This window comes from Pinus tabuliformis, chromosome 3_2 (assembly GCF_031772625.1).
Source record: "Pinus tabuliformis cultivar Carrire ecotype Pingquan chromosome 3_2, CPIR1, whole genome shotgun sequence".
NCBI lineage: Eukaryota > Viridiplantae > Streptophyta > Pinopsida > Pinales > Pinaceae > Pinus > Pinus tabuliformis.
The window spans coordinates 791,907,635-791,935,148 of record NC_142302.1 but is presented as its reverse complement, the minus strand read 5'-3'; positions in this window follow the sequence as shown (position 1 = coordinate 791,935,148).

The window sequence follows — 27,514 nt, the reverse complement described above, 5'->3', positions numbered from 1 at the left end:
TGAGAAAGGGTTTTTGGGGGAACTTTTATTAGTCTTTCAATATATTAAAATGTTGGGGTAATGTCTAGTGACATAAGATATGTATATCATCACCTAAAATATTGACCAGGTGACGTGGTCCATTTTTTAGGTTTTAGGAACGTGACGTATATCATATATAAATCATTTAATTTTTAACTTTAAGCCTTTACTCAATGCTTTGAGATGCTGCTTGACTCGTTTATGTGTGACATGATACCAATTTGAATGTTATCCAAGCGATATATCATCTATAGAGCCATCATTTTTTGTTTTCCTTGTATAGATATATATAGTCTGATATAGTATGTGTATAGATATGTATAGACTGATATATGTGTATAAATATATATATCATCTATGATTGGTTTTGTCTTATTCCATAAAACTACCCTTGGTCCCTCTTGAATGAAACAAATTGTGGTATATGTTTATTTTAACTATGAAAACAACACATCCTTAAAGTTGTGATCATCCACGTACTTAATTTTGTAGTGTAATGTTCCTTTGATATACATTGATATTATTTCTATCACATTCAAATGAATACCTCTAGAGATTAGCATAAATTGTGATACAAAACAATAGTGTGACTTAAATATGACCTTGTAGTGGTAATATAAGTGAAGTCCAGAGCACCATGAATTATGTTTGATATGGATATATATGAATATGTGTATAGTCTCTCTGTTCATATTCTTTCATATTTTCGGTGACCCTTTATTGACCCTTTTATGAGGCTGTGGATCTTCATTTGACCAATATTTAATAAATTTGATCTCTTTGTCTTCAAATATGTAGTTGTTCTCCATGGTTTATTGTTCAAGCATATTGTTGAGGAAGTCAAAATTTGTGTGCTTATTACTATGTCTTTGAACTCATTATCATCTTTTCATTTAATTGCAGAGGAACTTCAAAATTTTAGGCATCCATCACTTGTATACATTAATAGATAAAATTATAAATTTGGCACCAATAATAAGCATATATATCATTCAAATTCTTTTTTATTGTAATGAGAGATTTGAATATGCCTTTTGATTTTTGTAGAATTTGTAAACCTAAGTAAAAGGAAAGTTCACCAACCATTGAAATTTTGAATTTTGATTTCAATTTATGAGCAAACCATTGTACTAGAGAGTCTTTTTTGTTTCCAAAGATTATATCATCTGCATAGACAACCATAATTATAAATTCATCTTCATTTGACTTAATGTACAAATTACTATTGATTGTCGCTCTCTTGAAACCCTGCTTTTGAAGGTACTTGTCCAATCTAGAGTACCATGCCCATGATGCTTGTTTGAGTCCATACAGTGCCTTATTTAACCTTCATACATAATTAGGATTAATAGACAATAAGAATCCTTACGGTTGTTCTATATATACTTCCTCCTCAAGTTATCCATTTAAAAAGGAAGAATTCATGCCCATCTAGTATACTTTGAAATCTATGTAACACGTGAAAGAAAGAAAAATTTTAATTTCCCATAACCTCACCAATTGATCAAAATTTTCTTCATATTCTAGTCCTTCTACGTGTGAGTAACCCTTGCATACCAATATTTATTTATTTCAAACAATTTCCCCCTATTCATTCAACTTATTTTTTAATACTCATTTTCTACCTATGATATTCTTACATATTGGTCTTGGTGTTAGTTTCTAGGTATTATTATTCTCAATTTATTTATATATTCATTGATAGCATCTAATCAATTCTTTTATTTGTTTTATTTAGAAAAAAACCTTGTTTTAATCTTTGGAAGCATGGAAATTTGGGCCTGATTTGTTGTCTCTGCAAGTTTCCTCCTAAGTTGAACTACACTTTTATCACCAATAAGTTGACTATCAGGATGGTTCTTTTGTACATACCTTAAAGAATATTTTGAATTAGTCCTTTTCCCTTATGAACCTTTATGTTTTACTCCTTGTTATTCACTCACGTGTTAATCTATAAAACCTACTCTCTTGTTCTTTCTAGGAAGCTCTTCATCAACTTTCGTATTTATAAAATCAACAATATTATGAATCCTTTTATTTTAGCACCTGTATCCCATACATTTTTGTTGAATATCCCAAAAATATTTCTTCATTGAATCGAGCATCAAACTTTCCCAACTTTTTTATCGTTGTTTTTTATATAACGCTTACGTTGAACACTTTGAAATGTTTGACAGATGTTCGCTCACCATACCACAATTCATATGATTTCTTATCAAAATTAGGTCTAAGATGTTCCTTTTTCAAAATATTAACTATTGTGTAAATGACTTATGCCTAATAGGTTTGAGGAATATTCCTTTCCTGCATCATGGTTCTAGCCATTTGTTTTACAATGTTGTTTTGTCTGAAAACCACTCCATTCTACCGAGGAGTGTCTACAATGGTGTACTATCTTTTTATCCCATGTTCATCACAAAAGTCCGTGAATTCATCAGATGTAAATTCACCTCCTCTGTCTAATATTATGCACTTTATATTGCACCCTTCTTGAATTTCTGCCAATGCCTTGAAAACATTAAATATCTCAAATGATTCAAACATTTTTCTTAATAATGCTACCCATGTCAATCTATAGTAATCATCAATTACCAGAATAAAGTATCGCTATCTTCTAGGTGCTTATGTTTTGGAAGGACCACACAAATCCATATATACTAGTTTTAGAGGCTTGCTAGTTGATAGATGATCTTTGGTCTTAAATGGAATTTCAGTTTTTTTCCCATTTGAAAATATTTATAGATAGGATTTTTAGGTTTCATTATCTTAGGAAAATATCATACTAATCTCTTTTTCTTAAGTATAATTATATTATCAAAATTAAGATGCCCTATGTTAACACCCAGGTTGTTCCCTTTGACTCTAAGGGAATACGGTCAGGGTAACCACTAACCAATCTTTGGACTAAAGTATCTAGCCAAACTGTAATCAGAGAGGGCTTTCTCTTTATGATTTGTCTCTGTTTTGATATTGTTTTTAGGCTAGCTATAAATTCAAGTTTGTTTAAGGTTTTGGTTGGATGATAATTTCAGTCAAGGTGCTTATGCATTCTCCAAAGTGTTCTAGTCCATTGGGCTATGGAGTCAGTGGTCCTTTAGTTATTTTGAGGTGCTAAGTGATTTGTTGTAGTGATGCTGCAAAGCCAGATTAGTGTCTGAGAATAATGTTTATAATAGTGATTGAGTGGAGTGTATCCAGTTAATGCAAGGCAGGAAAGAATCTTGCAGTGAACTGCTAAGAAATAAAAAAGGGAATATTGTCCTAGAAGCAATTAAGAATTTCTAGGTAGTATTCATACTTATAGAATCAATACAGTCATGAGCAATTAAGAATTCATGTGCATAGTAATTCTGAAGACAAACATTTACAGTAGTAAAAATTGAGTACAAGGTGTAACGAAACAAGTCCTACACTATTCTTTCTTTTTACTGCTAGCTTAGTATAAGATGAGTATGATTATGACAAACATAAGTAAAACAAGAACAAAGTTTGGAGAAAAACTTGTTATTTCATCAGACAGCACAGGAATTCTGCATCAACACATGGAGCATCATCCAGACATCATATATTTGAGGAAATCACTGAGCTCATTCAGCACTTTGTATTAAATAACTCTGAAAGTATACAATACATTTGTCTCATAGAGAAAATTACCAACCCCTTATGAGTTACTCAGGGGAGTATATATACAAAATTTACATCAAAAAATATCAGCGAATGAGTTAATATCTCATTCATGATATGCTAATCTCTGGAATGCAGTAGCTGAAGGAGTGAATGCTGGAGTAATTCCTTAATGCCTTAGCTGTCAAAATAGTCAGAAGATATTCGGGCTTTATGGCTGTTAGAGTTGGCTAGAGATGTGTTGTCTGAAACTTGGATAGTTGTCGTTGTCTATGTGATGAGTCACGTTTTAGTTGCTTTAACTGCTGACACTTGTCATGTTGCTTGTCTTGTAGTGACCTGGAGCTGGCAGTGGTCGAATGACTGAAGCTATCGTGGCAAAATCTGAAGCATGAATTGCCACCAATCCTCCTTAGGCATTTGATGTATACGCATCTTTATCAATGTTTCCTCGGCCTCTATATGTCTATAAATATTGGGAGGGGTTTCAAACAGGTGATTTACTTCATTCTCAATGAAGAACAGGCCTGCAAGTTTTTCATATAAGCTCTGTCCTGTGGGAGGCCCTGCTTGTTCAGATGAACCGCCAAATGCAATAATTTGATTTTCAATAGTGCTTGCCATTCTGTTGGCCATTTGATCTGGAGAGATCAGTTTTCCTGCACCACTAAGTAAGCTGGGCAGGCCTTTTGCTTGCAGCACTCCCATTTTAACTTTGTATTCCTCCACATCTGCTTGCATCTCATAGAACTTCCTCTCTACCGTTTGTATATAGTTCCTGAGAGTTAGTGCCTTCTTGGCAGAGAGGACAACCTCTGTTCTGTTGGGAATGCCTATGGCTGCCAATTCCTCCTTCTCGTGCCTGTTCAGGAAATCTATCATTCTGTTTGCCTGCTCTGCTCTGTTCCCTAGCACTGTCTTGGCCTTCTGAATTTCTGTTTGAGCTTGGCCCATTAAATCCATCTGCTCATGCATTATTTTTATTGACCTCCATTGTTGTTTGATGGATTGGCCAATTTTGGCCCATAAGATTCTCTTTATGTCGGCCATAGCAGTCTCCAAATTCAACTCTTTCTCTAAGGCCTTTATTTTTTCCTTTTGGGCCTTTATTTCTCTGCCCTGTTCTGCCACAGTCATTTTGGACTTGTCATATTTGGCATCCAGTTCTGCCAACTTCTCCTTGGCCTTCTTTATTTCATCTGCCTGGATCTCCATTGCTTTGACTGCCTTGGTCAATTCCTCTACACTTGGGCTGGCATCTGGAGCTGCTGATGTTCCTGCTGCTTCTGTTGTGGGGGCCACTGCTGCCCCTGAAGTTGCTGATGTTGTTGAAGTAGTTGGAGGAGCTTGGGAAGTGGACTCTGCCTGTTTGTCTTGTAGTGCTCCTTCCAGTTGTTTCTCCAATTCCCTGATCCTCTGGTCTTACTGCATTAGGAGGTCTAGTTGGTCCTTAGCCTGTTTTTTCTTTTGAAGTTCTGCTGTTTGAGGGTGATCTGTGGGCTGTATCTTCAACCTCTTCTTCAATGCATTCAGGTCATCATCTTTCTTCTTCATGAGGGCCTCCACACCCTTTGGATCACTAGGATCATGTCCAAGATCAATGATGATGTCCTCCAAAGATTTTATTCTGTTATCTTTGGCCAGAGAGGACATTCTCTCAAAATCCAACTGTGTGTTGGTATTCTTTAGGGATTCTTTCAGCTCATGGGCCATAGTTGCCTTCTCCACCAAGGTTGCATAAACCATTTCTCCAGCTTGCTTGTGGAGTTCTATTTGGTCCATGGGATGGATGTCTTTGGCCAAGACCTCCACCCTCGTTTTCACAAAATCTGCAGCCGATGTAGGCTGAGGTTTTGTAGGCTTGAAATGACTAAATATCATTTTTTCTTCTTTAATGTCATATACAGACATTAATCTCTCTTGCTGGGCTGGTGTAGCATCTATAAATTGCTTGTAGACCTCAGACCTCTGCAGCTCATTCTGAGCCTTTATTTCTTTGAAAGAAGCCTTGGTGCTCTTGGGCTTCTTGCTTTGTTGGGAAGAAGAGGATACCTCCAAACCGAGCTGTAAAGTTTGCTCCTGCTGAAAGGAGCTTGTTCCTGTATGCTGACTGCCCTCTTTGTCTTTTCTTGCACTGTCCAAGACATCTTCAGTAATGTCTTCTACCTCTGGGGAGTCTGCTCTTTGCCTTTTGGCTTCTGGCTGGTGGGAGGATCCACTGAGGGGAGTGGACTCTTCTCTATCTCTTTTTGTTCCCCTTTCCTCATGTGCTGGGGTCTGCAAAATTGGGGCAGTTACTGGCTCAGTTTGTGGGGGTGGAATTTGCAGTGCTGGAGCTGCTGGTAGCCCAGTTTGTGGTAGGACAGTTTGCCCTTGCTGCTGTTCTGGCTGCTGCTCTATTACAGGGGCAGACTTTTCCTTTACTGCTTCCTCCTCTGCACCCATTATGCCTTTGCATTTGTCTGTCACCGGAGCTGATGTAGATGGTGCCTGTGGTGCAGTCCTTGTGGCCGAGGTCCCTTCTCCCACTGAATAGGGCGGTCTGAAAGGTACATGCTGCACATTGTCTAGGTCAATAGTATTTTCAATCTCCCTCCTATTTTTTAGCATTGTCTTCTCCTCAGTTAGATTTTCAACTAAAGTGTCCATCTTCCATTCTTGCACGTTGGCATATTTTTCAATGTGTGGATACTGGCAATGCTTAATGCCTATAAGCCTATACTTTTTTCTCCTAGTAGTGATGTGTTGTGGTCACCAACAACCCCCCTTTCTTCACTTGACATTAGCAATAACGTCAAGCGAAGAGGGGACCCTGAACGGAAATCCCAAAAATATATTTTTTCTAAAGTTTTTGTATTTCTCTCCCTAAGGCTCAAATCGCATCGCAAGGAAAGGCCAAAGCATAACTCGATCGCGAAAAACAAATACTGTGAAATTGCGATGCGAAGTTCATCGCATCGCATACTTCACACGTGCCCCTTAAAAGAAAAACCTTCAAGCAATGCGACCGCCAATATGCGATATCGCAAATTGCAAGCATTACGCTATACGACGTAACCATTAAACGAGAACTTGCGATATTTGCGATTTGCGATTTGCGATCTACGATGGCGGTGATCTGCGATCTGCGACCTGTGATCTGAAAAGACTTACCACACGATAGACCCATGCATTAAGCGCGCGCCTTGAAAGAATTTAATGACCGCATGCTTAAGTATCTAGGAATGATTGCGTTACATTTATCGAAGAGTCAAGTAATGATGGATGTCAGAATTGTGCGTTCATTAGAGATTAATGCTTTCACGTCAAGTCTTTTCATTTCACTTCTCCTTTGCGTAGACTGCAAGACACGCAACTGATATAAGTTTATATGCAGGAAACATCTGAAGGAAAGAGGAAAGCGTCAATCAGCAAAGAGAGAATGCTTCCGCAAATGGATGCCGCATGCAGCAGAACCGCGGATTCCAGGCTATTAGCCAACCGGCACTGATGAAATTAGACTATCCAGGACTCAGAGTCAAAGGCGCACAAAAGCAGCGTATTCAGAAAAGATCCTGAAGCTAAGACTTAGTGAAGCAGAGAAAGAAGCGCATGAGAAGGAGAACGCTTCAGGAAAACCTGGAACAAAGAACGGAAGAAATTCTCGAAACAGGGAGTTGCCCATGCAGCACGACTCTTAACCCACTCAATCCACCGCACAACCGAAAACCGAAAACGGCAACAGCAAAATCAGTTCGAGAAGAAACTGGGACACGCGGCGAATACACCCAGCTAGAGAAAGGTTTTCGAAAATATCTTCTGGTCTGCCGGAAGGAAGTGCCAGCTCCTGCTATTTCCACTTTTATCTCCCGAGCGAAACAAGAAGGCGGCTAGCCGACTCTTCCCAGGGAAGCATTACACTGTTGACAACACTAAAGAGAATATACAGAAACGGTCAGAAATTAGATTTTAAGTTTAGAAATAAAGTTGCTTTTAGTAAAAGGGCGGTCATTTGAGGCCGATTCCCTAATTTCATGTAATTAATATTGATTAGTTAGTAATATTTAACCCTTCTCATGGTTTTTGGAGAAGGGTCCGGAAATCTGTCAAAAAACTTATCCTCAGAACATGCACTTCTGCACCCTCAGAGGAGGTTTTTGATGAATGGATGGATCGAGATTTATTTATGTTTGAATTTTAATATCTGTTAATGATGTTGCACTTCTGTACTCTTAGCAGATGTTAGAACAAGTAGAAATAAATCATTGTTACTTAAAGTTTATTAGTGAACTTAGTCATAAATGGTACTTTTATCTCTTGGCTAGATTCTGCTAGTATTCCTAAAGTGATATGTGGCTGAGTTCTTTGTATGTTATTGCATGAATGTCTGTATTACCATTTGGCACTTCTGTACGGTGGGGTCATTTATTTATGTTTAACATATAGAAAACTGATTATGCGATATGTTGTTCACAACTACTCTGCCTAACTTCTTATGCAGAATGGTTTATCTTTATTGATTTATATTCTGATATCAGTTGAATGATCTTTATTACCGGCTGCTGTTAGAAATCTTTCTAGATCGCATAACAAAAGAAAAACACCCCGGGTTAGCGTAGATTAGATGTATTTTTCTTCATTAGATTACATTAGCATAGAGTTAATTTAGCAGTTAGGATTAAGACTAGCTTAGAAGAATCCCTCCCCTTTTTTAGATTAATACCATTAGACTCTACGCACACACACACACCCATCACATTGGGAAACTGGTCCCATTACCCCCAGTCGTACCCGCTACTCCAAACGGGCAAGGAGCCACCAACCAGGTTCCGGACCGGGTGGGTATCCCCCTTGTTGTTGACCCGACCTCGGGGCCCTCAACATTTCTGGCGCTAGAAGGAGGGAAACCACTATGAATGGCACATAATTCAAAATCCAAATACCATTCTAAGAGAAAATCACCCTCACCAACTTCCCCGACTTCCCCAATACGACTAAACTCGGAACTGGAAGTCGCTCGGACATCCACCGCTGCTATACATCCCGATACATCAGAACAACTTATTGTCGATCCCCCTGAAGTTCAAACCTTGATCTGTAAACTCCAAGGATTCTCTATTTTTAACCAAAAATCTGATAAATCTAAAGGCAGCTTGACTTCGCAATACAACCCTGCTCATCCCCTGACCCGATTGAAGAGTGAAAAGTTTGGCATTCAGCCAACTGAAATCCCTCTCCCCACTAGGAAAAGAGCAAGGAAAACATTTCAAGAGTCTGACAGAGAGACTCTTTCATCCACCTCATCCATTTCAACTCCCTCTCTGCGAAGTCGACCACCCACATCTCCACCTCAAATCACTCATCCATCTTCCACAACCCTTCCTCCACAATCATCAAAGATCATAACATCTCTATCTTCTCAACCTCAAAGATCATCTTCTACACTTCTTCTAACCAACAACTCAACGATGGCACAATCTCCATGGAACAACCCTGGGGCAGTTCTAATGCCTCCACCCCTGAGTCCAATACCTGCCCATCCCGAGAAGTGGTTACCAAAGTTCAATCCAGAAACTGGAATGCTAGCTGAAGAACATATCAATAATTTCATGCTTTTTGTTAATCTCAACGGAGTTACCAACGAAGACGCCGTGGTCCGACTCTTCCCCTATACGATGCAAGGGACGGCCGGGTCATGGTACTTCTCGCTACCCTCCGGATCTATCACCAGCTGGGATATTTTTCAAAATCAATTTCTCACTAAATTCGGCGATGATAGATCGACAGCGACACTGATCAATGATCTGTCCAATCTTAAAGCTGAGGCTCGGGAACCCATTAAAGATTTTAACTTACGGTTCAACAAGATCCTCAATAAAATCCCTGCTGCTTCCCAACCCAGCGAGGAAGTAAGATGGGAATGGTACATCACAACCTTACCTTCAAACTTGGCCATCTTCGTAGATAGGGCAAGCAAGACAACCTTAGTCGAAAATTTGGCTGAGGCATTAGCAGTCGAAAGACGCGTAGTAGCCCTAGAAAAGAGATCTACAATCGAAGAGCGTAAATCTAAGAAAATCTCTTTCAAAGAAGAAACCAAGAAGAAGCAAACGAAAGATCCTTTCGACATGGAAGGATTACAAAAGGTATTAAAGGCCATGTCAAATGAGATGATTGATATCAGGAAACAAGTAGCAGAATCGTCCCCAAGAAAGCCTTTTAGGAGTTTTAAGAGAAATCTTCCTATGGAGACGAAGCCACCTAGCGTGGTCTCTAACGTGGAATCAGAAGAAGAAGAAGAAGAGAACACCGTTGAAACACATACCGACGATGAGGAAGTGGTGGAACTGCAAGGAATGTGGGATTTCATCCTCCCACAAGAGGAAGATCAAGAAGCACTTCCCGTTAGCACAAGAAGCAGAAATCAACTTGATCCTCCCCAGACTACCCCAAAACAGAAGGGCGCAAGCCCTCCAGCAAGAGAAAAGGTCGCAACAAAGAAGACAACCCCTAAAGCGACCTCATTTAGCCCAGTCCAATCAGAGCAATCGCCTCCATCAAAGACACTAATAGTGTCGGATGAAATGGAGTATAACATCATCAACGACATGAAGAAGACCAGTGCTAATATCACCCTGTACGAGCTGAGCAAATTGAAACACCAACAGAAGATCATGATGAAAGAGTTACACGCCGTACCTACTGTGCCTATACCTACAGCTATAGCTTCCCATAATATAGGAAGACCCCCAATCAACGCGATCAATAAAATCGATCCAAATGACATCGGCTTGATTGGAGGGAGGTCTAGATCTCACACTCCCCCTTTCCTCCTCACTTACGAGATCTTTAACAGAAACGTGCATAACTGCTTGGTTGATTCTGGTGCTTCAACCAATATTCTACCCAAGTCAATATGTGCCAAACATATGTTCAACCGCAAAAATCCGCAGTGCGCATAGTTCAACTTGATCGATCACAAGTCGAAGTGATAGGCGAACTAAATCAAGTGAACATAAGACTATCGTCCAACCCCAAGGTGTGCCAAGTCATCGATATTCTAGTTGCTAACATCCCTGAATTTTATGGTCTAATTCTTAGCAGGGATTGGTCCGAGAAGCTACACGGATATTTTTCGACTGACTGGTCGCACATGTGGTTACCCTTCAACGGGAAGGCAAATCAAATAAAGGTTGAACGAGAACTGCACCAAAAGTACATAGTGACGGACCTGGAGGGAGAGAATGAAGCCATAGCATACAACAGCAGCATCATAGGCAACTATTTGGTAGACTCCTTCCTTGGAAATTTCAATGCTCATATATCACCATATTTAGAAAACTCAGTCGTGTCCCAAGTAGAAAACTTTTCCCAGACTGATGATTCAAAATGTGTTAGTTTCTTAGATAACCCTATAAATACTTCTTTATTTTGGAAATTATATTTTGATGGCTCTAAGTCCAACGAGGGAGCGGGAGCAGGATGCGTCTTGATTAGCCCAGACGGAAATAAGACCATGCTCACATGCAGACTGGAGTTCGATTGCACGAACAACACAGCTGAATACGAAGCCTTGGTGCAAGGCCTATACAAAGCAATCGGCTCCAACGTCAAATATCTTCAAGTCTTTGGAGATTCCGAGATCATCGTCAAACAGGTACGTAACACCATACATTGCCTGTCTAGTCATTTAAAGCACTACCAATCTTTAGTGCAAGATCTCATTGCGCATTTTACAGCATTCAATATTTCATCAATCCCAAGACTTCACAATGCGAGCGCAGACCTGCTAGCAAACGTAGCCTCCAAACTCATTCCCTCTGAAGACTTTAGTCCAGATAGGTTTTCGATAGAATTAACTTTTAAACCGTCTATCCCTGACAACATCACCAACTGGAGAGTATTCAACGACGACCCAGACATCGTAAGTTTCCTTACCTCCGAAGGATCCTACTCAAACCAGATAATCGACGAGGATTGTCATGACCACCAAATACAACAAAGTAGCACTGATAACGCTATACCCAAATCAGTGGTCAAATTAGAAGATTTGTATGACTTAAAAAGTCAGTTCAAAAGGTCAGCTAACGCCAAACTTTACAGTTCAACTCTGAACTACGAATCAGTGAACTTAGGAACCGACGAGAAACCCCAAAACGTCAACCTAGGCCAAGGCCTAGCTCCTGAAGAAAAATTAGCATACATCCATCTTCTACGACAGTACAAAAACGTCTTTGCCTGGAACTACGATGAGCTGAAAACTTATAACACTTCTATCATTCAGCACACTATCCCTATGATCGACAACGAGAAACCCGTCCAACAAAAGCTCGGAAAAATCCACCCCAACCTGGAAAATCAGATAAAAACTGAGCTGAATAAGTTGTTGAGAGCCAGAATAATTTTCCCGGTCAGACATTCCAAATGGGTATCCAATATGGTACCTGTTAGGAAGAAAAACGGAGATATTAGAATCTGCATCGACTTCCGGAATCTCAACAAAGCCTGTCAGAAGGACAATTTTCCCCTCCCACCTATGGAGCAAATATTACAGGCTGTAGCAGGCTCAAAATTGATGTCTTTCCTGGATGGATTTTCAGGATATAATCAAGTGCTGGTACACCCAGACGATCAGCTAAAAACCACCTTCTGAACTAAGTGGGGTACCTACGCGTATCGAAAGATGCCGTTTGGTCTGATCAACGCCGGCGCTACTTTTCAAAGAGCTATGGATATTGCGTTCAAAGGGTTAATCAATAAATCAGTAGTGATTTACCTGGATGATATAACTGTGTACTCCAAAAAACGAAGCGACCATCTCAAATATTTGAAGCAAATCTTTCAAAGATGTTTAAGGTATGGAATCTCGCTTAACCGAAGAAATCTTTTTTCGCATTGAGTGAAGGAAAATTGCTAGGATTCATAGTGTCCAAATCGGGCATTCACATCGAATCTGCCAGAATCAAAGAAATTTCCGAGATATCCATGCCCCATAACAAAAATACCATGCAATCTTTCCTAGGACAGATCAATTTTGTGAAACGATTTGTCCCAAATTTTTCACGTATTATTTCTCCTTTACAAAAAATGATAAAAAAGAATTCAAACTTTAAATGGGGTCTAGACGAGCACGAAGCGTTTAACTTAATCAAACAAGCCATCATCGACGCTCCATCCCTAGCAACCCCAAATTTTTCAGAACCATTTGTCTTATACACGTTTGCCTCAGAGCATTCTTATGCTGCGATCTTGACCCAGGCAAACAAAGAAAAGGCAGAAGCCCCAATCGCATTCTTTAGCTCAAACTTACAAGGTGCTGAGCTGAAATATTCGGACGTAGAAAAACAGGCATATGCCGTCTTTAAAGCAGTCAAATATTTCAGACCCTTCTTGCTAAAGGCCCATACCAAGGTCATAGTACCATTCCCGGCGGTAAGAAACCTCCTGATTCAGAAAGACGATGGCGAAAAGAGAGCGAATTGGATCACCGCCTTGCAAGAATAAAACCTGGAAATCAAGCCGGCACACATCGTAAGAGGCCAAGGCTTCTGCAAGATGTTAGCTGGAGCATCGCAAATCCCCGAAGAGTCACCTGAAGAGGTACACGCGTATGAGGTAAGCCTAAACGACGCAGAATCATTTTATGCCGACATCATTTATTTCCTAAAGAACGGATATGCTCCATTTCACCTGGATCACATAAAAAAGAGAGCCCTGAGATTAAAAGCCAAACAATACCAGCTCGTAAATGATGTCTTATTTAAAAGAAACTATGATTCTGTGCTTCTTAGATGTCTTGAGAAAACTGAATCCGAAAAGGTTTTGCAGGAACTCCACGATGGACCAGCAGGTGGACACTATGCTGGAGAAGCCACCGCACACAAGATCTTACGTGCAGGATACTACTGGCCCACGCTGTTCAAAGACTCGTACAATCAGGTGAGAAATTGCCAAGTCTGCCAAACTACTGCAGGAAAACAAAAGAATTCATCCATGCCACTGCAGCCGGTTAACATCGAACAGTCGTTCAGCCAATGGGGCCTAGACATAATAGGTGAGATCGTTCCTCACTCCTCTAAACAGCATAGGTATATCCTCACTGCAACTGACTATTTTACTAAATGGGTAGAGGCAGTTCTGCTCAAGACAGCTAATTCTGATAACATTGTTGAATTCATAGATCAGTTTATCATTACTAGGTTTGGATTGCCAACGGCCTTAATATTTGATAACGCTTCATATTTTTCTGGAAATACCATGACTGAGTTCGCACTCAAAAGAGGGTTCAAACTGAAGTATTCTGCCAACTACTATCCGCAAGGCAATGGGTTGGCTGAATCAACGAACAAGAACCTAATCAGGATTATCAAAAAGACAGTTGACCAAAACCAAAAGAATTGGCACAAAGCGCTGGTAAACGCCTTATGGGCAGACAGAATTACCAAGAAAGCCTCTATCGGGACTTGTCCCTTTAATTTGGTTTACGAGAGAGAAGCAGTTCTTCCTACTCACTTACTCATTCCCTCTTTGTCCTTAGTACAATACATTGATGAAGTACCTACTTCTCCCTTACAACTAAGGAAAATGGAGGTAATCAAGTTAGAAGAACGACGAGAACAGGCCAGGAAAACCCATGCTCATCACCAAGCGCTGATAAAATCCTCTTTTGACTCGAACATAAAGACCAGAAAAAACTTCCAGATGGGTGATCTAGTTTTGAAGTGGGATAAGGCTCACGAAGAAAAGGGCAAACACACGAAATTCCAGAAGCTATGGCTTGGTCCTTTTCAAATCGTAGAAGTCATAGGCCCGTCGACTTTTGTGTTGCAGGACTTGACAGGCAGGAGAGATTCTCTGCCTGTAAACGGACAAATCCTCAAAATGTATTTCCCATAGAAGGTCATCCTTCTGTTTTTGTAGGATAGTTTTAAATTTTCATGTTAGTTTTCATTTTTTCATAGATAGGGCTGGTTGTGAATGATCATAAATAGTATTCATGAAGAAACATACCATTTCTGTATCAAATTTTGATTTCACTTGTATAAATAGCAAAACTTTTCGAAAAATCTGACTTTTATTATTAACAAATAGAGTTAACTTTAACCTGAATATGATGTTAGTTTCAAACTTCACAAAGAAGCCTGGGATGAGAGTAACTTTTGGCAAAAAATTGTTTTATGCCAATGCTATGAAAGGTATCATCGATAGAAAAATAGGTATTCTCTGCAAAACTGCTGTTCTTAAAACTCTATTATTGTCGTCCAGAGCTTTCTTAAGGAAAAACAATGACTTCCTCCCTGCTAAGAAAAATCGCAGCATCCAGAGAGACAATCCAAGAAAACACTATATCTCAAAGAATAAGAGGTCTCATCACGAGCCAGCTTATCATGATCACAGATATTATAACTTGCTGACTTTGCCACTACTGTCTACCAAAACATGGCAACGACTCAAGATTGTGCAATCGAAAGACAAGGGGTCTCATCACGAGCCAGCTTGTTCAGCAAAAAGTATAAATCAAGTGAATGACTGTGTCATAATTTGGCCACCAAACCAAGACATTGTTGTTTAGAGAATAAAAAAATCAAAAAAGAAAGAAAAAGTGTCAAAAGGATTTTTCTCTGGAATGTTGTAAATAACCTCAAGCAGGAAAAAGGATCATTGCTGGATAACATGGTAACCCTGTCGAGGCTATGGACGCTTGCGGGCAGTAGAGGCTCTACCTGCGACAAATGAGCATACTTTACAAAGCCAGTATGCAGAGAAGACCTTATTTTGTCTTTGAGGACACTGAGTAATGACTAGGTATGAATACAAAAAATAACCCAGGGGAAACAAACAATCAGAATCAAATAAGAAGTTGTGACGAAGCATCATTGATAGGATAAAAGGTAATACTCTATCTGTCCATAAAAAAATTTAGGCATAAGAAAACGTTTCTGTTTTGGAAGTGAAAATGCAATGGAACAAGCAGAGATAACTGGTTCTTCACAGTGAATCGCCATTGTTGTGGTCACCAACAACCCCCCTTTCTTCACTTGACATTAGCAATAACGTCAAGCGAAGAGGGGACCCTGAACGAAAATCCCAAAAATATATTTTTTCTAAAGTTTTTGTATTTCTCTCCCTAAGGCTCAAATCGCATCGCAAGGAAAGGCCAAAGCATAACTCGAGCGCGAAAAACAAATACTGCGAAATTGCGATGCGAAGTTCATCGCATCGCATACTTCACACGCGCCCCTTAAAAGAAAAACCTTCGAGCAATGCGACCGCCGATATGCGATATCGCAAATCGCAAGCATTACGCTATACGACGTAACCATTAAACGAGAACTTGCGATATTTGCGATTTGCGATTTGCGATCTGCGATGGCGGCGATCTGCGACCTGCGACCTGCGATCTGAAAAGACTTACCACACGATAGACCCATGCATTAAGCGCGCGCCTTGAAAGATTTTAATGACCGCATGCTTAATTATCTAGGAATGATTGCGTTACATTTATCGAAGAGTCAAGTAATGATGGATGTTAGAATTGTGCGTTCATTAGAGATTAATGCTTTCACGTCAAGTCTTTTCATTTCACTTCTCCTTTGCGTAGACTACAAGACACGCAACTGATATAAGTTTATATGCAGGAAACATCTGAAGGAAAGAGGAAAGCGTCAATCAGCAAAGAGAGAATGCTTCCGCAAATGGATGCCGCATGTAGCAGAACCACGGATTCCAGGCTATTAGCCAACCGGCACTGATGAAATTAGACTATCCAGGACTCAGAGTCAAAGGCGCACAAAAGCAACGTATTCAGAAAAGATCCTGAAGCTAAGACTTAGTGAAGCAGAGAAAGAAGCGCATGAGAAGGAGAACACTTCAGGAAAACCTAGAACAAAGAACGGAAGAAATTCTCGAAATAGGGAGTTGCCCATGCAGCACGACTCTTAACCCACTCAATCCACCGCACCACCGAAAACTGAAAACGGCAACAACAAAATCAGTTCGAGAAGAAACTGGGACACGCGGCGAATATACCCAGCTAGAGAAAGGTTTTCGAAAATATCTTCTGGTCTGCCGGAAGGAAGTGCCAGCTCCTGCTATTTCCACTTTTATCTCCCGAGCGAAACAAGAAGGCGGCTAGCCGACTCTTCCCAGGGAAGCATTACACTGTTGACAGCACTAAAGAGAATATACAGAAACGGTCAGAAATTAGATTTTAAGTTTAGAAATAAAGTTGCTTTTAGTAAAAGGGCGGTCATTTGAGGCCGATTCCCTAATTTCATGTAATTAATATTGATTAGTTAGTAGTATTTAACCCTTCTCATGGTTTTTGGAGAAGGGTCCGGAAATCTGTCAAAAAACTTATCCTCAGAACATGCACTTCTGCACCCTCAGAGGAGGTTTTTGATGAATGGATGGATCGAGATTTATTTATGTTTGAATTTTAATATCTGTTACTGATGTTGCAGTTCTGTACTCTTAGAAGATGTTAGAACAAGTAGAAATAAATCATTGTTACTTAAAGTTTATTAGTGAACTTAGTCATAAATGGTACTTTTATCTCTTGGCTAGATTCTGCTAGTATTCCTAAAGTGATATGTGGCTGAGTTCTTTGTATGTTATTGCATGAATGCCTGTATTACCATTTGGCACTTCTATACGATGGGGTCATTTATTTATGTTTAACATATAGAAAACTGATTATGCGATATGTTGTTCACAACTACTCTGCCTAACTTCTTATGCAGAATGGTTTATCTTTATTGATTTATATTCTGATATCAGTTGAATTATCTTTATTACCGGTTGCTGTTAGAAATCTTTCTAGATCACATAACAAAAGAAAAACACCTCGGGTTAGCATAGATTAGATGTATTTTTCTTCAATACATTACATTAGCATAGAGTTAATTTAGCAGTTAGGATTAAGACTAGCTTAGAAGAATCCCTCCCCTTTTTTAGATTAATACCATTAGACTCTACGCACACACACACACCCATCACATTGGGAAACTGGTCCCATTACCCCCAGTCGGACCCGCTACTCCAAACGGGAAAGGAGCCGCTAACCAGGTTCCGGACCGGCTGGGTATCCCCCTTGTTGTTGACCCGACCTCGGGGCCCTCAACATGATGAAACCTTCAGGGTCATAATGGACCCATCGAAAACTATAGGACAGCTTGTATTTATCCTTAAGGATTAGGTCTGCATCTTCCCACCCTTCTTTCTTGTTCATGATGAAGGGGCCCAACTGGTGTTTAAACTTGAGGTGGGCCTTCTTTTTGGCGTTGTGGAAATGGGTGAGGTCGGACTGAATCAACTGCCTGTAATACTCCAAGGCAAATAACCTCATAGGCACATATTTTGGGAGCCTGTATGGATAGAGCTCACATCCATAGACCCTAATGACAGTATGGTTCTCATATAGGTACCAGTCACCTATTTTATATTTTTTGGAAAGCTGCAAAGCTTTCTTGATCTCATTTGATATTCTGGGAGGAGGGGACCTCATCAACAGGCAAGAGACTGGGTATACAAAATGGTCAACAAATTCACAGTAGGTATAGTGTGAATTTGTGACTTTGTGATAGACAGAGGTCCAGAATATGACAGATCTTCTTTCCCCTCTATGATCCAGCCTTCTGATGTAGCATGGGAAAGCTTCAGAATGATAGTACATGAACATGTGGTAAATATAGGCCAAGTACTTGAAGACCCCCTGTCTGTCCACTCTGCTCAACTGATCATGAATCTTGTTAGCTATGAACTTAGCAAAGTTATATTTGCGGGCAGAGGGTTGGCGTGGGCTGTAAGCAGATAGCAATACCAGCATTGTTTTATCCACATACTCACTGTTTTTGTATCCCAACACATAGGCAATCATGTCCAGTAAAAGCCTGCCTACATCATTGAAATGGACATCCAGGTAGGGAGGTGGCCCAGTAGGCTAGCACTCAGGTCTCATGAATGTCCTGGTGACCTTTTGAATCTCCTCACTGGTCATCTTTTCACTAGTCTCCAGCAAATAATTCATGGAAAACGGGATCAGCAACTCTGTCTGATCAAAATGTAACATTTTGTTGATGGACTCAGCATTAATATAGAAAAGGATCCTCCCAGATGGGGTGCTAATAGCTCTGTGCTGCACATCATAGTTTTCAGCACATAGGTGAATGATTTCAGGGAAGACATTTACAGCTGGGAGACAGTAATATGGTAGGTTTGACTCCCATATCCCATGTGTACCATGACCATCCTTATAATCCTCTCTTAGTTGAGTGAAGGTCTGCAAGAAGTCTCTGCTACCCTCAAAGTCTTCAATAAGATAATCCTTGTCAGCAAATGCCAAGGCCTCCAGCTCTTTATTTGGTGGATTTAATGGAGCCACACTAAGGGATGAGGATGCAGAAGCAGCCATTGTGACACTTGATTTTGAAATAAGGTGATGGTAATGGTTTGCAAAGTGGTTGTCTTGTGTTTTTCTCAGAGGGAAATGCAAGCTGGTTTCTATATTTTGTTGCAAATTCACAGGGATGTGAGTTGCACAGGGTAAGTTGCAGAGTGTACGGAGTTTCCTTTGGTAAAAATTGCAGCTGGCCTGCACTCGGCAAAAGGGAACAATGCCGAGCACCTCGAGGAGAACTTTATAGTTTCTGGCCCGCGAATTGAATGCTTTGATGCTGAATTTGTGGTTCTGGGGGTCAACAGGTCAGCTTAGCTTGTTTTAGGTAGTAGGTGCAGAGTTTATGTGGACTTCTACAGGTGTTTTAATGGCAATTTTACAGAGAAAAGGAATGCATGGGTGAAAAGTAAGCTTTACGGTGAATACCTGGAGAAACTAGCTTGAAAGCCTGCGGGTTGGACCGTGAAGGCTTAAGGCAGCTGAATTCTTGATTTGTAGCGGTCTGAAACTTGAATTTGATGGCTGGAAACGAATTTTCGCGGCAGCTGGTTGACAACGGCTACGTCGTTTGCGCGAGAAAATGACCGCAAACAGCTAATTTGGTCGTTTATAATGACAAATTTGGACAAAACGTGCAATTGGCGCTTTTCCGCCGATGACGTCAGCATGACGTCATGGTGGGGCCCGGGTACGAAGGTGATGTGGCTGCTGAGGTGTCGGCCAGGGTGGCAGGACACGGTGGCGGGTGGATAAGGTGACAGGGTTACGTGGAGGGCCACACGGCGCAGGGGCGGGGGAGGGCGCTACGTCAGGATGACACAAGCATGACGCAAGGGGGAGGCAGTAACGGGATGGTGGTAAGCGGGTTCCCCGCACCGCCTTTGCTGATAAGTGGTATTGGGGAGGGGGGCTCCGAACAACCCCAACGTTTGACACACGTCCAGGGTACGGCGCCCAAAACCACTTTCCCCGGACGCTAAAGGTCGGCAGGTCGGGGGGTGAAAATGACCGCCCACCGTTAGATCTGGGCGGCAGAGATCGGACGGCTGGCGGGTCCTCCGACGGATCGCGCAGGTTTGGGGGGACCCGCCGGTTTATTTAAATATTCAATTAAATACTTTTGGGTGGAAAACTTTAGGATTGAGGGTTTTCGTGGGTTTTTCGGGGGTTTTTGGGTTTTTCAAGGGTTTTATAAGGGAAAAGGGGTTTTTTAGGAGTGGGTTTAGCAGGGGGAAAGGGGTTTTCTGTGTTTTTTGAGCGGAGGGAAGGTGAGGGCTTAGGGGAAGGTTGTTGCTCATAACCAGAGGTTAGAGCAGCCCCAAGACAGGGTTGGCCACAGCCCCTAGTGGACTGATGTCTCCCTAAACAACTTATTTAGCTATAGTGCCAAAAGGGGGGGGGGGTATTTATACAATGCTTGGGGGGTTATACACCATAGTGTTATAGTACTTAGGGAAAGGGTAACATGGGGGTTTATATAATAGAGTTAGGGGTTAATATGGATGAAAGAAGTGGATTAGGGGAAACAAAGCTAAGTTTATTTGAGAAACACTTAGCTTAGGGAGTAGATCAAAATGAAAAGATTTTTACACAAGAAATGTGGCTTTTAAAGGGACAAGAACCACCATAAAACCTCAGATTTTTTCATCAATCTCCATGGATGAAGGGATGTTAGTAATAAAAGTGGAAGGGGAAATTGGGGAGTTAGACATGCTCCTTTGCCTTGCTTTTCTTATCTTTGACCAGCAAGATTCAATCTGAAATGAATACCACTTCTGCAACCCCATCTACTTACCCAGCTACTTTGCCTAGCATTTTTTGTTTCTTCTTGGAGGGTGCACTTAGGCTTGCAAACCCTTACTTGCCTTTTCTTTTCTTTGGCTTTTTCTTTTGTTTTTTCTATCCACTTCTACCCTTATTTCTTCCAAGGTCCCAGATTAAGCTGTTGGGAGCCTTTCTTCTCTACCTAAACTACTTGTCTGCCAAGATTAAACAGTTTGGACAGACTTCTTTCTCTATTCTACAACTGAAAATTTAAAACATGACATGATCCAGTTTAGACTGTTGGACCATCCATCAAAATTTGAGTCCATACCAAGCTATAAGCATAGATTGTATTCTCTTGGAAATATGTGATCTTTGAATCATCAAAGCAGAGCATATTTGGATCTTTTCAGTGCCAATCATGAAATATGAAACCTATTGATATAGGTAGCTAACAGTGGCTCCACATGGGGATGGTTTTTCATTTGAAAGACCAAGAAAAACAGGTCAGATTGCCTTGCTCCTTGACTGCTCTTGCCAATCTTGAAGTTTGCTGCTTTGCAATGCCAAAATTGTGTGCTTCTCTTCTTGGTAGACCTCTGATTCTTTTCACATTTTGCTGGCAATTTTAAGAAAACATTTGAGAAATTGCATCTTTACATGTTGACAGAAAATAATATATACATCTGGATATGTACAAGGGAAAACTCAGGCTGCACTTATGGGTGATATTCAAAATAGTGCTTAAGCATCCTGCCATTCACAGGACCTTCATCCAAATCAGTTTCATTAAGACTCTTAAGGAAATAAGTGTTGTTTCCTTGTACTGCTTGGACAGCAAATGGTCCTCTCCAAAGGGAATCAAATTTTCCATGTTTTCCCTTATCCTCTCTTCTTGAATCCCACTTGAGGACTTTGTCACCAATGTTGAAATCTTCTGCCTTAGTTATTCTATCAAAAGCCTTCTTTAATTTTTCTTGTAGAACTTGAACTCTGCTGAAAACTTGGTCTCTAGTTTGCTGTAAACATATGATTTGATTGATTCTTCTTTGCATATCATTTGGTTCAGCTTGGCTTTCTTGAAGAAGTTTCATAACAGGCACTGCTAGTGATGAAGGAAATTTGGCTTCTAATCCATAAACCAACTCATATGGGCTGGTCCCAATTGATCTTTTGGTTGTTAGTCTATCTGCCCATAGGGCATTCACAAGCTTCTTATGCCAGTTCTTTTTGTTCTCCTCTAGTACTTTCTTTATAATGTTTACCAGGCTTTTATTTGAAGACTCAGCAAGGCCATTTCCTTGGGGATAGTATGCAGTAGAATGGCCTAAGGTAATGTGAAATTTGTGGCAGAAATTCACCATTTTCTTGGATCTGAAAGCAGCAGCATTGTCTGTTATTATTTTGTCAGGACAGCCAAATCTAGCCAATATGTTGTTCTCCAAAAACTGAATGATAGCAGAATCATTTGCTTGTCTGCATGGAACAGCTTCAATCCACTTGGTGAAGTAGTATGTGGCTGTTAAGATCTATCTATGTTGGCCTGAAGATGAGGGATGAATTTCCCCAATGAAATCCAAGCCCCATTGTTGAAAAGGTCTCTCTGTTGCAATAGGCCTCAAGGGAAGTGGCAGCAACTGTCTCTTTCCCTCAAACACTTGACATTTATGACATGAGGTGGTGAATTTCTTGAAATCAGAGAACATGGTGGGCCAGTAGTACCCAACCCTTAGTATTTTATCCACATTGGACTTCCAGTACAAGTGTCCACCACAGTCACCTGCATGAAATTCCTTTATGATATTGTCAGTTTCATTCTCAACTAGGCAGTTTAGCAAGATGCCTTCATGGTTTTTCCACAATATATTTCCATCCATAACACAGAATTTAGAAGCTTTCATTTTTAAGAACCTACATTTAGTTCTGGAAAATCTTGGGGGAGCACACAGGTTTTGCAGTACATAACATATATCAGAGTACCAAGGGGATTGTTCAAAGGCTACATTGATCTTTGGAGTCGCCAGCTCCGGTTCACTGTCCAGCTGGTTGATGTCTAAGGCTTGGAAATTTGCTTCTGTCATTAATTTGGCCAAGCCTTTCCCTTTTATTAGTTTTGTAGGTTTTATCTCAATATCAAATTCCAAGATGTTGGCAATCCACTTTCCTCTTCTGCCCTCTAAATTTTCTTGGGTGAGAATATCTTTGACAATAGGACTTGGCACATATGCTATAACATGGGAATAAAGGATATAAATCCTAAGGTCTTTAATGGCTTTGACCAAAGCATAAGCTTGCTTTTCCATGATTTGATACTTTAAAGGTGCATCTCTAAGAGCTTTCCTAAATAAAGCAATTGGCTTCTCATTTCCTTGGTCATCTTTCTGCAATAAAACAGCAGCAACAGTATGCTGGGAGGCAAAAGAAAAAATGATAAATTCTCTGTCAAACTGAGGATTGGTCAACACTGGGGTTTGGGTAAGGGCCAATTTTATACCTTCAAAGGCTTGATTGGCTTCAACAGTCCATTTGACTTTTGAATCTTTCTTTAGCATGTTATTTAATAATCTGATTAGTTCTGCTAAGTTTGGGATAAACCTTATCAAGAAATTGATTTTTCCCAAGAATCCTTGCAACTCTTTGACATTTCTTGGGTGGGGCATTTGTAGGATAGCATGTATCCTATCTAGGTCAATTCAAATGCCATCTTTAGAAATGATGTGGCCCAATAGCTTTCCTTCCTCTAAACCAAATAGGGATTTCTTGGGATTCAAGGAAATTCCATATTTTCTGCATTTTAGGAAGATCTGTCTCAAATGTTTTATGTGTTCTTGGTCTGATTTTGAGAAAGGTGTAAGGTCATCTAAGTAAATGACTAAAAAGTCATGAATCTCCTTGGCAAAAGCAATATCCATTGCTCTTTGAAAAGTTGCCCCTGCATTTTTCAATCCAAAAGGCATCTTTACATATTTGAAAGTTCCCCATGGGGTACTGAATGCTGTTTTGTCTTGATCATCAGGGTGCACCAGGATTTGATTGAAGCCTAAAAATCCATCCAGTAATGAGATCCTTGAGGCCCCTACCACTCTTTGGAGAATGTGATCCATCTTGGGTAATGGATAGTTGTCTTTGAGGGATACTTGGTTCAGATTTCTCAAATCCACACACAACCTTATTTCCCCAGTTTTCTTTCTTGTAGGGACTAAGTTGGAGATCCATTCAGAGAATCTGATTGGTGCTATGATGCCAGCCTTGAACATTTTCTGTACCTCTTGTTCCATTGCTGGGAGAAGCATAGGATTTATTCTCCTCAATTTTTGTTTAAAGGGCTTTTGATCAGGTTTGAGAGGGATTGTATGCTGGATAACAGAGGTGTCATAGGACTTTAGGTCCTCATAACTCCATGCAAAGACATCCTGGAACTCTTTAAAGAGGTCAATGTATTTAGGCTTTTGGTCAGGAGGTAAAGAAGCAGACAATTTAATTATTTTGGGTTTGTCAATTGTACCTATGTTGCATTCTTCAATGGCTGCATTTAAGGGCTGCATTTTTGGTTTTCTGGGGATATCATTTGAATCAAAGATGTCCTCTAGTGGAGTTAGGCCTGTTGGTAGAAAATTGTCTTTCAACTCTATGATTTCAGTTTCAGCATTGGCCACTTCCTCACAATTGATTGATTGAATTTGCTGAATATTGTCTTTGTTGAAAATAGTTGGATTTAGCATTTTTTTTGCTGTTCTAGGTGATATTGGGTGAGTAATCTTTAGAAACTGTATTTGTGATGGACTTGCTCCATCAAGTATTTGTGATTGACTTGCTGTATCAAGTATTTGTGATTGACTTGCTGTATCGGTGTCAATATTTAATCCTACAAATTCTTGCTGCAGAGTTAAAAAATGGTTTATTTGCTTGTCATCCTCAAATACTTGCCAATCATTAACATTGTTTGGAATGGAGGGTCTGTGTTTTACCTCAGCTGTAAAAAAATGATGGGGCTCAAAAGGCAGCTTGCAGGTACTTGCAAAGGTGGCTAAACTATGAGCATGTAGACTGTGGGTTCTAGGAATTTTAGTGATTTGGAATTCAGAGAAAAAGTTTAGTACCTCAACAACAGCAGACCTATAAGTCCTTAGTCTTTTGTCATTGGTGACAAAGTTTCCCTTCACTTGTTGAATAACTAAATCTGAATCACCCATGATTGAAACCCTGGCAGCTTGTAAGAACTTCACTAACTTGAGGCCTAGTAAAAGAGCTTCATATTCTGCCATGTTATTAGTACATCTGAAGTTCAATCTATAGGCTCTGCCTTCTGCATGACTATTTTCTTTATTGTGTACCCACACTCCAGCTCCTACCCCTAACTTGTTGACTGAGCCATCAAATTCAAGGAACCATAGAATATCCTGTTGGGAAGGAGATTTAATGATCTGTTCATGGGCTGGCAATGTGAGTAGAAGTTGTGGTTTTTCATCTAGCTTGTCTTCTAGGACAGTTTCATCATTTGATTGGGTATGCTTGATATTTAGAACAACAGCGGTATCTAGTGTTTGATTGACTGTTGTTTCATGGGTGGTAATTCTTTCATTTGAGTCTTCCTCTTGTATGAGTATCTTGGTTTCAACCTCACCTTTTGAGGGAGTTGTGTTGTCATTAAAGAGAATGTATGAGTCTATGTCTGAATGGACAACATATATGGGAAAGTTTTGAGGCTTTTCTTCACTGCTGACCATATATTTCATGAGTGTTTCTCTGTACAGTATTTTTGGTTGCCCAAAAACAGAGATGGTGGCATATGACATGTCTAATTGTAGGGAACCTTGGAGTTTATCTCCCCAAGATCTTTATAACAACATCCCATACTTAGGTGGAATATCAGCAACTACCACATCCATTAGGATTGTCTTGTTTGGGTATTGAACCAGAGACACACATAAATCTTTTATGAGACCTAGACACTTGACTTGGCTGGAGTCAAAGGAAAACAGGTCCTTGTATGGTCTTGTTATGTCTAGATTCAATCTCTCCATGACTGCTTTTGGCATGAGATTGTGAGAGGCACCTGAGTCAAACATTGCATTATGTAATATTTTATCATGAATATGTAAACTGACATAGAAAGGTAATACCCCTGTGACTACCGTTTTTCCATCCCCTTCTGGGCCAAACAGGAGTTCTGGGGTGTCATCCAGCACATTGACATCATCTTTGTTGCTAGTGAGTTGAAGGGAGTTCTTAATTTGTAGTTTATAGATATCATGCTTGGCTAGTTCTGAGAGAGGGATTGCTATTTTCAGTTTGCCAATTTCAGTTTCTAGGTCAAAAGGTTTTTCAGATTGGGTCTTGGGGTTATGGATAACAGTCCTTTCCTTGTTCATTAAATCTTCTTCTTCGTTTTTATCTTGACTTTGGAACTTGCCTCTTTTACTCATCTCTTGGGGAGTAACCTTTAAATTAGGTTGAGAAGGTGAAGTGGCCACATGCTGCTGTTTTAAGGACAGTGGTTCAGTGATCTCTTCAATAATCACTTCTTGTGCAAGTGAATTTATTTTGTCATTAGGCTCTGTGACTATGACTCTTTCAGGCTGCTGATTATCCTTTATCTTTTCAGGCTGGTTTACATTCACAGTTCTGCTCCTTAGCTTGTATTGTTTATGGACTTCATAAACAACAGTGTCATAGCCTTGTTTAAAGTCAAAGGATTCACCTGATTTAGTTTGGAACAGTTTGATTTCATCATCCTCATGATCTTCTTGTGTTAAGAAAACTTGACTTTCACCATCTAGACCTATTAAATTAATCTCAGGATATTCATTGGGCTCTCTTGATGTGGAAGTTTCTGCATAATTTTCTTGGAAAGGGGGTCTTATGTCTTGATCAGCACTGGGTTTGCCAATGCCTGGGTTTTGAGTTCTCCTAAAATTTGGATTCCTAGGAGGATTGTTTTGTGGTGCTTCCCATGATGATTTTCTTTCAATCGATTCCACTCTATCACCCAATCTTTTCATTCCAGTGAGAATTGCATCTAGCTTTTGATCAAAGGCAGAGGGTTCCTCTTTGAAAGCAGTCCTCTTTTCCAACCTTGCCCTGTTCCTTTTGGCAATTAGGTTGGCCTCCACTGTGACAGCAACCCTTTGGGCCTCTGCAAGGGATTGAGGATCTCTTTCCTTCAACTGATAGGCCATGTCAGGGTCAAAACCATCAGGGAATTTGTACAAGGCTAAATCAGGAGGAGGTCTTAAATTTTGTGGAATCGCGTTATATACATTGTTAAATCTTACACAATATTCCAAAACAGTCTCTTGGGGACCTCTTTTGATAGTGTCATATTCCCCAAGTATGTGCAGAGGATCTTTATTCTTCTCCCATCTACTAGTAAAGGCTTGATACAGTTCATCAGGAGTTGTGATGGAGTTTGCATTCAGAGATCTAAACCAAGTTCTTACATCCCCAGTTAGGCTTTGAACAAACATCCTCATCCTCACACTGTCATCATCTATTTCATAGGTCTCAAAATGGTCTTGCATCCTCTTAGCATGCTGGACAGCTGTTAGAGGGCCATTGGAGTCAAAATATGAGATTTTGGTTTGGTAATCTTGGGGTAGAGCTGCAGCATTAGCTGGTATTTGCAAGGGTGCATATCTGTTAGCCATATTTACAGGATTTAGAGGATTAACAGGGGTAGGTGGGATAATAGGAACAGTGGGTACTGCAGGGGTGATGGGTAAGGGTGAA